Raw genomic sequence first — 12,263 nt, 5'->3', positions numbered from 1 at the left:
AAGTTTGGAGTGTTAAGAGAGAAGGTAATACAGGTCTAACATTAGTACATTTGATTATGACTTCCGAGATTGACAAACCATACACTTTACGTATATATACCAACCCTAATTGTTTATCAACTCAGTCTATTTCCTCATATAGGAAAAATGTTAAGTTATTTATTTTAGTCGTCACTATCTATATACTATCCATATATTTTAATATGTTCTATAAAAACGTTAGTAAGTGGATCTAAAGCTTTAAACTTTACATGTATAGTTTTGGAGCTTTGAACTTCTCTTTCATATGAGCAATTCTTAATCAATAAAACTTTTCAAGTAACTATTTTCACTCACTTAATCCTCATCTACTAGCTATGTTTTATATAATGTGTTTAAGACTTATATTTCCTTTTTCTGTAGTTATTAACATGCCCCATCCATGCTAACGGATAAACTTCATTTGACATAATAATAAAATTGAAGTGCATCATAAAGATGTAAATGTAGTTACTTATTGATGGATCTGATAACCAAGTATTCCTCCCCCCCATATTCTATATTGTTTTTATTTGTTTCAATATGTGGTTGTTAGTTATTTTTTATTCTTCACTCTTAATTTCCTAAGACCAATTAATTTCTAGACCAATTCGTGCATGGGTAGACATAAATGATTCTATCCATAATATCTTTAAAAGTTGAAGTAATCCAAACTTACATTCATGGTTATTATTTGGTTATATTGGCATAATCTGATAAGTTCATAGTCGTTGTTTAAATTTTGAATTGGGTTCTTGGTGTTAGTAGTGTACTCAAGTTGGAATGAATTACTTTATACATGTTTAAGGTTTGTGTGTTAGTAGTTTGCATCCCGATGGTATTTTGGAGTAGATAAATTTCTCAAGGAGTGTCAGTGGCGCTGCCAGAAATAGGAGATTCTTACATGAAAACACAAATAGGAGATTCTTCAACAGAAGGTGAGTTAGTAGACTAAATGAGGTTTTATATATATATATATATATATATATATATATATATATATATATATATATATATATATATAAAAATAATAATAATAATAATAATAAGTAAACCTTGCAAATCTAATACGATATAACTGAGTTAGGTTGTGTTTTGTTAAGTTGTTGGACTATATATTCAAAACTTGAATCTGTACTTCTAAATTTTTTGGTCGCATTAATTTTATTGTGTACATATGTCTATGTTGAAATATTTGTGCCGTTCAGACTACCATTCTTCAAATATATACTTAAAGTAAAATGATGTAAATCTACATGATAATATAGATACGTGAAGGAAACTAAAAGGTTCCATGATCATGTACCATAATAGTTGAGTAATATGCTCATATGGATTTATTTTCTTAAAATTGAAGTTTAGGCACACAATATAATTCATATATATTTGATACTTCTTAAATTTTGTGGGAATCGCTTTTCCTGATTTTTCGGTTCACAAGTTAATGTTTAATGTATCTTAAAGTTAAATAAATCGGTATTGCGTTTTTCGACCCAGTTGGGTATGTTTGATTGATTTTCTAACCTGATTGTTTTGTATGTTCTTAGATTCAGGTGTGCTATTAATCTAATATAATGCTGATTTTCTTTCACATGCGTTGCTTTACTATATTTTTGTTAGCCTTACGCTACTTCATTGGTATTTTCGTCCCACTTACAATTACAAAAGGAAGGATTTTTTAGCACTTAGTTTCTTTTGCAACAAATCGAATACGAAGAATCTTAAAAAACATCACATTTTGGGTATGAATTTGAAGGTCTTGGTTCTCCAAGTCATGGCTCAGTCCTGAAGGTTGGACGACTCATTGATGCTTATATAGCAGAAATTGTGCTTGATCCATATCTAGGTCTACGGAAATTCATTGATATCATTGAAATCTTGCTTGACTATCCCCGAGTTATTGATGATGGACTCTACAGAGCAACTGATATATATTTAAAGGCAACTTATCCAACTTTTTGTTTTTGTTAGTGTTGCAGTCTGAATTCATTTCTAATATAGAGTGATGCTGTGATTCAGTGGACTCTTTCTTATGCTTTACTTCACTTTAATTTGTGATGGGGTTCTAATTAATAGATTTCTTTCGTAGAACAAAATTGAAATTTTTATCACAAGTTTGTTTTGAAATTTTCATGTTTTTAAGAGTGATTTTTTTTGTAATTGCACTATTAGTAAATTAAGTATTTATTTGCCTTCTATCACGGACCACATTCCACATTTGTCTCTTATAGTTTTTAAATATTAAACCATGAATAGGAGTACCTGAGTTTTTTTGGAAAAAGGGTCATTGAATCAATAAACATATCAGTGCTCATGCTCTTTACGTGCTAACATGAATTAGCAAACGATGAACATTCTTATTATCTGCTTTGAGGATTGTACATAACGATAAATAGAAGTTGGTATTACACACCAACTTTGATAATTATCAGGAAATCAAAAACTGGACACAAATGCATTGAACCAACCCTAAAAAATAATTAATGGGAAATAGGATAATAATGAGAAATCACAAGTTGGATGCAACAACATTGAACTAACCTCAAAGAATAATTAAAGAGAAATCGAAAAATGGATGCAACACTGCATTGAACTAACTCAGAATAATTAATGGGAAATAGGAAAATGGATGTAACACTGCATTGAATAAACCTCAAAGAAAAATTAATGGGTAACCGGAAAATGGATGTGAGTGCATCGAACTAACCTCAAAGAATAATTAACGGAAAATCAAAGACTGGATGCAACACTGCAATGAACTAACCTCAAAGAATAATTAAAGGGTAACTGGAAATAGAATACTGGATGTAAATGCATCGAACTAATCTCAAAGAGTTATTAATGCAAAATTGGAAAATTGAATGCAAATGCATTGAACCACCAACGTCAAAGAATATTAATGGGAAATCAGAAACTTAATGCAAATGCATTGAAGAAACCTCAAAAAATAGTTAATGGGAAATCGGAAATTGGATGTAACATTGCATTGAACTAACCTAAAAGAATAATTAATGGGAAATCGAAAATTTGATGCAAATGCATCGAACTAACATCAAAGAATAATTAGTGGAAAATTGAAAATTGGATGTAACTGTATTGGACTAACGTCAAAGAAAAGTTAACAAGAAATAAAAAAACTGGATAAAAATGCATTGAACTAACCTCAAAGAATAATTAACGGAAAATCACAAACTAGATGCAACTGCATAAACTAACCTCAAAGAAATAATTAACGAAAAATAAAAAATTGGATGCAAATGCATCAAACTATCCTCAAAGAATAATTTACGTGAAATTGGAAACTGGATCCAAATGAATTTAACTAACCTCAAAGAATAATTAACGGGAAATTAGAAGCTGGATGCAACTGCACTGAACCAAAGAATAATTAACATGACATCGAAAACTGGATGCAAATCCAGCTAACTAACCTCAAAGAATAATTAATGGGAAATCGAAACCGGATGCAAATGCATCGACTAATCTCAAAGAATAATTAACGAAAAATAAGAAACTTAATATAAATGCATTGAGCTAATCTCAAAAAAATAATTAGTGGGATGAAAATTGAAAACTGGATGCAAATGTAATGAACTAACCTCAAAGAATAATTAACGGTAAATCGGAAACTGGATGCAACACTGCAATGAACTAACTTCATATAATAATTAACGAGAAAACGAAAACTGGATATAACACTGCAATGAACTAACCTCAAAGAATAATTAACGGGAAACCAGGAACTGGATACAAGTGCATTGAACTAATTAACCTCAAAGAATAATTGATAGACAATCGGAAACTAGATACAAATGCATTCAATAAACCTCAAAGAATAATTAACGGGAACTCGAAAATTGGATACAAATGCATTAAACTAACCTCAAAGAATAATTAATGGGTAATCGGAAACACATGAAACTGCATCAAACTAACCCCAAAGAAAAATTAACAAAAAATTGGAAAGTGGATGCAATTGCATCAAACTAACCTCAAAGAATAATTAACGGAAAATTGAAAACTGGATGCAACTGCAATGAAGTAACTTTAAAGAATAATTAACAGGAAATCAGAAACTAGATGCAAATAAATGAATGGAACTAACCTCAAGGAATAATTAACGACAAATCAGAAACAAGATGTCAATGCATGAAACTAATCTCAAAGAATCATTCAGGTGTAATCGAAAACTAGATGTGATTACATCAAACTAACATCAAAGAATAATTAACTGGAAATCGAAAACTAGATGTAAATGCATTAAACTAACCTAAAAAATAATTAACTGGAAATCGAAAACTTGATGCAAATGCATTGAACTAATTAAACTCAAATGATAATTAACTTGAAATAAGAAACTAGATGCAAATGCATTGATCTAACCTCATAGAGTTATTAACACGCAATCAAAAACTAAGTGCAAATTCATGGAACTAACCTCAAAGAATAATTAACAAAAATTGAAAAATGGGAAATCAGAAACTGAATGTAATTGCATTGAACTAACGTCAAAGGTGAATTAACAGAAAATCAAAAACTGGATACAAATGCAATGAACTGATCTCAAAAAATATTTAACGGAAAATCAAAAATTAAATGCTAATGCATTGAACTAACCTCAAAACATTGTTGTTTTATGTGTAGTGGAAATGTCTCAACAAGTATATAATTGGGAATGACTTGCTATTCAAGTATATTCAATATGAATTTCGCCTCATTGGGCATTCTCACAAAAATTTTATCAAACTTTTATTATTAAACAACAAAAAGAACTCAAAGGGTTTTTATAAAAGTGCGTTATTATTATCATTATTTTCTGGAGTGTGATTTTCATGTTGTAAGAAATTTGGATAAGTGACCAATGTAATATTCATATCTCATAAGTGGATCTATCTACATAGTTCAAATATTTTTTAGAATAATTTAATATAACGGTACCTGTTCGTAGGACGGGTTCGAAAGCTAATATACAATAATGCCAGCCAAATAGGCAGATCAGTGAGAGAGGACCTCACTTTCAAGACTTGCAAGTACTGACAGAAACAAAAACCCATATAGGTAGAAACAAGGACACCACAACCTACTCCCCAAAAGTACTAATCCCCTGAGCTCCTCGCCTCAGCGATGATATCATGCCAATGCATAACAATGTCCCTGACGTCGTAGTTTGCTCTTTCCAATAAGCCGGAAGTCCAATACCACAAAAATGCCTCAACTTTGATACAAGTACGCGCTACGTTTGGTGGTATCCTCCTGAAGATGTGATTGTTTCTAGCCTTCCATATAGCCCAAATCACAGCATATATAGGGCACCAATCTCCATATCTTCGCTCCAAACCCCCTACTTCTCAGCCTCGGCCATGCAACTAAACATTCCTCCACATTATCAATCTACGCCAAGTAGCAAGTAGTATCGTAACCATATGGGTTGATTTTTTTTAGACCATACTAGAAAACAAGTATGCAAACTGAGCTACACATCAGTTGTTCAGTCTTCAAACCGGTCTTTCAAGATCGATAGGTAGCATGGTTTCAATGGATTCTGATTGTGTGGAATAAAAACAGTGGGGGGCTAATTGAAAAAGGGGAGGGGGGGGGGGGGTTTCTAAATTATTAATAAAAGGGGAGCTGGTTATAATTTCAGTGAGGGAGGTACTTCTCAATTAGATAAATAGAGAGATTAAAATTTGCCTGTTCGATGGTGAGAGTTAGTTTCGGAAAACCCGGCTATCATATAGTGTAGAGATGGCCTAGTCCAGTTGTAAGCTTTAAGTAATTTATTTACAACCGACCTAGCAATTCTACACTGAAAGTCGGGTTTCGAATTGAAGCGGTTTCGTCTCTCACTGTAATTACTACCCAAGTAATCTCTCTCATATAATTAAAATCATCCTGTTTTGATTTCTTGCATCATTCATCTTTAAGAACAAATATTTGTATGTATGAATTCTTTTAGATTAGTATGTTTTATGTTTTCATAACAATTTATATTTATTTGCTCTACCTGACTGTGATGACATGACCTCTAGAACAAATATCGTCACTTTACCATTAACATGTTTTCTGCTTATCAAATTCTGTGGTTGGAGTATTGGACACAACTGAATCCATTGGTACATGAAAGGCATTGTTTATATTCAACTCCAACACTGCTGCTATATACTTGGCAGATGAAACTAATATTTGCTGAATTGTTACAGGTCATAAGGTCATGGATAGTAACGATAATCTTGGCGTTAATAAAGATAAGGAGTATTGCTATATGATACTTAGAGTTTGATCTTAGAGATCGATTTATATATTTAAACTTTTGAGAATTGATGCCAGTTTAAACTCAAATTACATGTCTGCCTTTCACTGTTGTATAAATGTTTGATATAGCTATTTCTAGTTAAGTTGGCTTTACATATGTTAGTATAACTACAATACCTACAAGAGCTAATCTTTCATTATGTGTAGGGACTTCTACAAATGGCACATATTCAACATCATTGCATTGCAGATATTGACTCGACTGATAGAGAGTGGAAAATAATGGCTAGTCACTAGATTATGGCAAGTAGTTGACTATACTACAGATGAAGTAAAGAGTCTAGACATGCTGCTTATTGACGAACATGTACGTATAGTTGCGTAACCTTCTATTTTTTTTTACTCACTATATATAACATTGTCTGCACTTTTCTCAGGGACACCAAATACATGCAAGAGTTGATAAATCATTGATGAACAAGTTCAAACGCAACATAGTTGAGAACGAGATTTACTCTCTAGATCGATTTTCTTTGTTAAAAAACGACAAGAGATATAATCTCATACCTGGAAAGTATATTATTTGTTTCAACTGGTACACCAGCGTAAAACCACTTAAAATCAAATTTATGAACTTTCCAGAACATGCATTTTCATTTATCAGTTTCGATCAAATACCATCAAAGATTGACAACAAAAATCTTTCAGGTAAATATCTATAAAAAAAAATATTTTAATAACTATATCCAGCATCATTCTAATGTTTTATCCTTTTCTCTTTTCTTACGAGTGGAATAAGCTAAAGAATATAGTGAAAAAAAAATGGACATAAAACTGTTGTAAGAGTGATTAAACTCCAAGATGAGGAGTAAGTGATTTCATTCCAATCAAATAAAAAACTTTCTATATATCTCTCTTGCATCTCCCATGTGCTACTTAATTGTTATTTCATTATATAGCGGATATGTATTGAAAATCACATTGTGGAGCAACTCGGCAACGCAATTCGATGATGATGCATTCAAAGATAATTTTAACCCATCAATTTTAATAGTGACTTCTACAAGCGTTAGATATGATGGTATGTTTGTTCAGATCAAACTCAACATTTGTATTGATCAATTTATATCATATTTTATTATTGTTTAACTTATCCAAATCCAAACATGCTACAGATGAACATCATGAATATGTTTTGTCGTCTACGACTGCAACAAAGCTATATCTAAATTTGCAAATTTCACAAGTTACGAACATCATAAACAGGTACTCTTCCTGATGTTCTTGACATAAATTATATATATTGAATGCATATGCTTTTGGTTCTACCATATATGCCTGTGCTCGATTAATATATTACTTTTTCTTTATTCTAATAATTGTTTATTTAGCAATATACATGAGAAGTGGGATGCTCTTTGCAGGAGAATAATGCAGGTATAGGTTGTTCTCAGAGAAAAACTAACTTGATCAGTGATATAATTAATGATCTTCTCTAAGTATTTGAACCCTATCGGCTTTATTTAGTTGCCTAAACACATGAGATTAGCACAATTTGCATAACTTGCATCATTGCATTTTTATTCATCTCAGGGAAGCCAATAGACTCACATCCTACAGAATTCGACTCATTGCAACCTTTCCATTTATAATTATATAAATAGGAAAAATGGTCTGACTTGCGATTTCCAAATAGGAAAGCTCTTGGTGCTCTAAGTTCACTCCACTCTTTCAACTATAATTGGAGCTATTTTTCTCTGTTTCATTACAAAATTTTCCATGCGCATAAACTTCAATAGCAATTTAGTTAGAGATGCCTTGGGCACATACTACACCTATGTAATATTCAACTTACTGTTCAAATTTCAAATTCAAGTACGATACTTATAATCCTCAACTATACTCCATTTACTATCAAGACAATTTCATTTCTCTCACCATCCGATTACCACTCAAAGTAAATTTCTATTGCAAGGGCCTCTTCAACCACCATCAAGTATCGCTCCACAACCGTTGTCCCAAAACAAAAAAACACTATCAGATGTAATTGCCTCAGCTAATGATGCTTCATCACAGGTACGTCATTCAAGGTATATTAATCTATAACTTTTATTTCTTACATATTCCATGTCCCGTTTAACAACCCATCATTACAGCAAAACCATTTCACCTGTGAGGCAATTATTTCCAAAATACTTCATGACAAGGGATGGACTTACAATGCATGTCCACATTCAGATTGTCTGAAAGTAGTTAATAACACCAGTAATGGTTACAGTTGCACAAACCACGGCATTGTATCACCAGAACAAAGGTAAATTATAACTTTTTTAACTACTTTATTTATATGTTATAATTAATCTAATATTGTGTAGGTACCAACTACGAATGGAGATAAAAGGCGAAACGTCTACCGCAAGAGTTGTAACATTTCGAGATGAAGCAATGACACTCCTACAAAAAACTGAAAAAGAACTGGCCCACATTGAATCACAGGTGCAAATATATATATATATATATATATATATGTGTGTGTGTGTGTGTGTGTGTGTGTGTGTGTGTGTGTGTGTGTGTGTGTCTTACTTTGAGCACATACATCCAATTGCATTTTAAATTGTGCACATTCAATATTTCCAGGAGAATGGTACAGATATTATACTACAACTGTTCCAAAATTTGGTAGGATATAAGGCCATGTTTCGTATAAAAATAACAAATTTCAACAGGCAACACAAAAATAGCTTCTTCACCCATTCAAAGGTCTCTCCAATCATAAATGATTCAACAAGTAATGTAGCACCAAATCTGAATGAAAATGTAAGTGCAACACCTTTACAATTTGAATTGGTTACTATAAACTTTTGTCATCTCTATCATGTATATTCATACAAATCTCTTTTTCCTTTGGCAGTGAATACATCTGCTATGCTGAATGCTTTAACAAAGAACTTAACTGTAAGACCCGGAAATCCACTTGGCTTCACATAATTAGCTTCTGTCCATATCGTTCTTTTCTTCTTTAATTTGTAATGTTTCAACTAATTTTGACATGTACAGATGATGATTTTGGTTTTAAAGTATATAATCAATCAACTTTTTTGGCATTTCTTCGACCTTTATCTTTAATTATGATCTTTATCTTTAATTATGGCTTTGTACCCTATTTTTCTTCAATGCAGGTGCAATCTATTCTTCTGCATTTCTTTCATTTAATTATTTCACAGCAATGTATATATTACCAGGTTCTCAACTCCCTTAACTGATCTTCACGCCCCATACAGGACTTGGTTTAACGTGCAACGCACGTGCATAATGCTAGTGGAAGATAATAGATACTCTTGATCACGGACCAAAATATTGCCAATATTTATGAGATATCACCGATATAATATTGGTTTTTGAGGTACGCCAATATGAATATATTGTGATATTTCATATAGATATATTAACACATTTTGTATTTGATATATATCAGATTTTTTATATATCGACCGATATATATAATACAGATCATTGACTTTGACCAAATTTTTATTAATATATCAATAATATTTCAATATAATTGACTATATTTCTGATATATCGACATACAAAATAAAATTTTGATCGGTTAAATATATGTATATATATACACGGATTGGCTAGAGTGCCACTCTAATACCGCCACTCTTATCTCACACTTCTCCTCAGCCGTCCGATCCCACCTCAAGATCTGATGATCTAATTCACTCAAAAAATCTGATATTTCAAAATTTCGCGTTATTTCAAAATCCAAAAAACGAAATAAACCAAAACGCGAAATTGGGTGAACTCTCTCTCTCTCTCTCGGCTTCTTCTTCTCCACTCCCAACCAAGCTTCTGGATTAAGGTTTGATTTTCGTTTAATTAGTTTGGGTTTTGTTTAATGTCGTATTCTTCAATAATATTTGATAAATCTTCATCAGTAACAACTTAATTAAAATCATTGCATCTGTTTTAATAAATTTTTGAATATGCTATATGATAAATTTTCGTTTTTAGGACTACTTGATAAAATCATTGCATCTATTTTGATAAATATTTGATAAATTTTCGTTTTTAGGACTACTTGATAAAATTATTGCATCCATTTTGTAATTTACTGTATAAAGCACTGTATAAACCATTTCATCCCTTGCTATTCTTCCATCCGTTCCATTTTGTTGTTGGCTAGATAGTTTTAATTTACCTTTAGTTCATGCTGAAAATTGAAATCCATAACTCCCCATGGTCTGTACTCATCCCTATATAATGTCTCCTGGTGATGGCATGTATCAGAAGTTAATCCCAAAAAAAGTATTGCGTTTTGAACTCTGTCAGAGTTTTGAACGAGCATATTCGGTGAACTCTGTCAGAGTTTTGAACTAGCATATTCGGTGAACTCTGTCAGAGTTTTGAACTAGCATATTCGGTGAACTCTATCAGAGTTTTAACTAGCATTTTCGGTGAACTCTGTCAGAGTTTTGAACTAGAATATTCATTGTGGCTTGCATCCATTATTGTATTTAGTATCGGTGAACTCTGTCAGAGTTTTGAACTAGCATATTCGGTGAACTCTGTCAGAGTTTTGAACTAGCATATTGAACTCTGTCAGAGTTTTGAACTAGAATATTCATTGTGCCTTGCATCCATTATTGTATTTAGTATATGTCCACATTGTGTGATCTGTGAATTATTGTATATGTCCACATTATGTGATCTGTGGAGGTAGCGGGAGAGTGGACTGCCGATACTGTCAAGGCAAATGTCAGTTCTGTTTTTTTTCCTGCACATTCACAAGGCTGCTTGGCAGCTTCTCAGCCAGTTCTTCTACACTTTGAAGATTTTAGTTTTGAAGATTGCAATTCTGATAGATTGCAGCTTTGAAGATTGTAGTTTGAGACTGAGTTATTTGTTTATGTGTTGATGTCACCTCAGTGCTGCAAGAGCTTTTGTACACTAAAATAGATGGTATAATATCTGCTCTTCTCGAATGTTATAGAGGCTTTTCCTTTTTGCCTTTTTTTGTGACAATAATTATGTAACGAAACTCAATGACATGTTTCTCCTGTAGACTTAAACAACAATGAGCTGGTAGTGTATGAGATTTTGATCAATTTTGTGGTTAGGATGTTGTTTTAAAGTTCTTTTTTTCAAGTTATTTCTTGGCAGGTCATACTTTAAAATTTTGGTTCTGCTGCAGTTAGGTAAAATATGCTTTAACGAGGTACTCGCAAAAAAAAACAATGAAATCCCACCTGCTTGGGTCTTCATTAGTGCTTTTTTGGTGCTTCATTGACATTAAGCAGCAACATCCTTTTGTTTTTTAAGTTGATGTGGTGAAAAAATAGTAGTTCTAACTCTACAATTTCTAACTTCTGAGCAGGTAGCCAGCTCGAGACTTTGTGCAAACTTTGTCGAGTGCTGACTTGATTGTGACAATATGCCTCGTTGTCTCTGTAGTCAAGAGCATACATTTACCTTTTTAAATACACATTGTTGGAAGATTTTTAAATTTTGTCACCATTTTGTCATGTTGAACAAAGAACAATCAACACAATTCATTTAAAAGCAATTTGATACATCATACAGACATAGAGTTGTGATCCAATTGAAACTGAAAATCCCATTTTGCGTTACTGGTTTAACCATTTTCTTGGTTATACATATTTGTCTTCAACTTTTCATTATCTCCAAAAAAAAAAAATTATAACCTAGCTACGTGGAACAAAGAAATATATTTGTCGAATCTGCAAGTTCAAAGAATTCACTCCCTTAATCGCATCCGGCTTTCAGTTTTGAACAGCCGAATTACATAGACTATCCACACAAGATACTAATGATGCTGATCCAGAGCTTTGAGGATTATAAAACTCGAGCTGGATCTGCAACACACAAAATACACTTTCATTAATACCAACAACAATAACACAATAAAATTGGAAAAAAAAAAATTGAGGTTAATGGAAAGAAAACTTAACACCAAGTCCACTTAC

This window comes from Coptis chinensis, chromosome 4, assembly GCF_015680905.1.
Source record: "Coptis chinensis isolate HL-2020 chromosome 4, ASM1568090v1, whole genome shotgun sequence".
Lineage (NCBI taxonomy): Eukaryota > Viridiplantae > Streptophyta > Magnoliopsida > Ranunculales > Ranunculaceae > Coptis > Coptis chinensis.
This window is presented reverse-complemented; position numbering follows the sequence as displayed.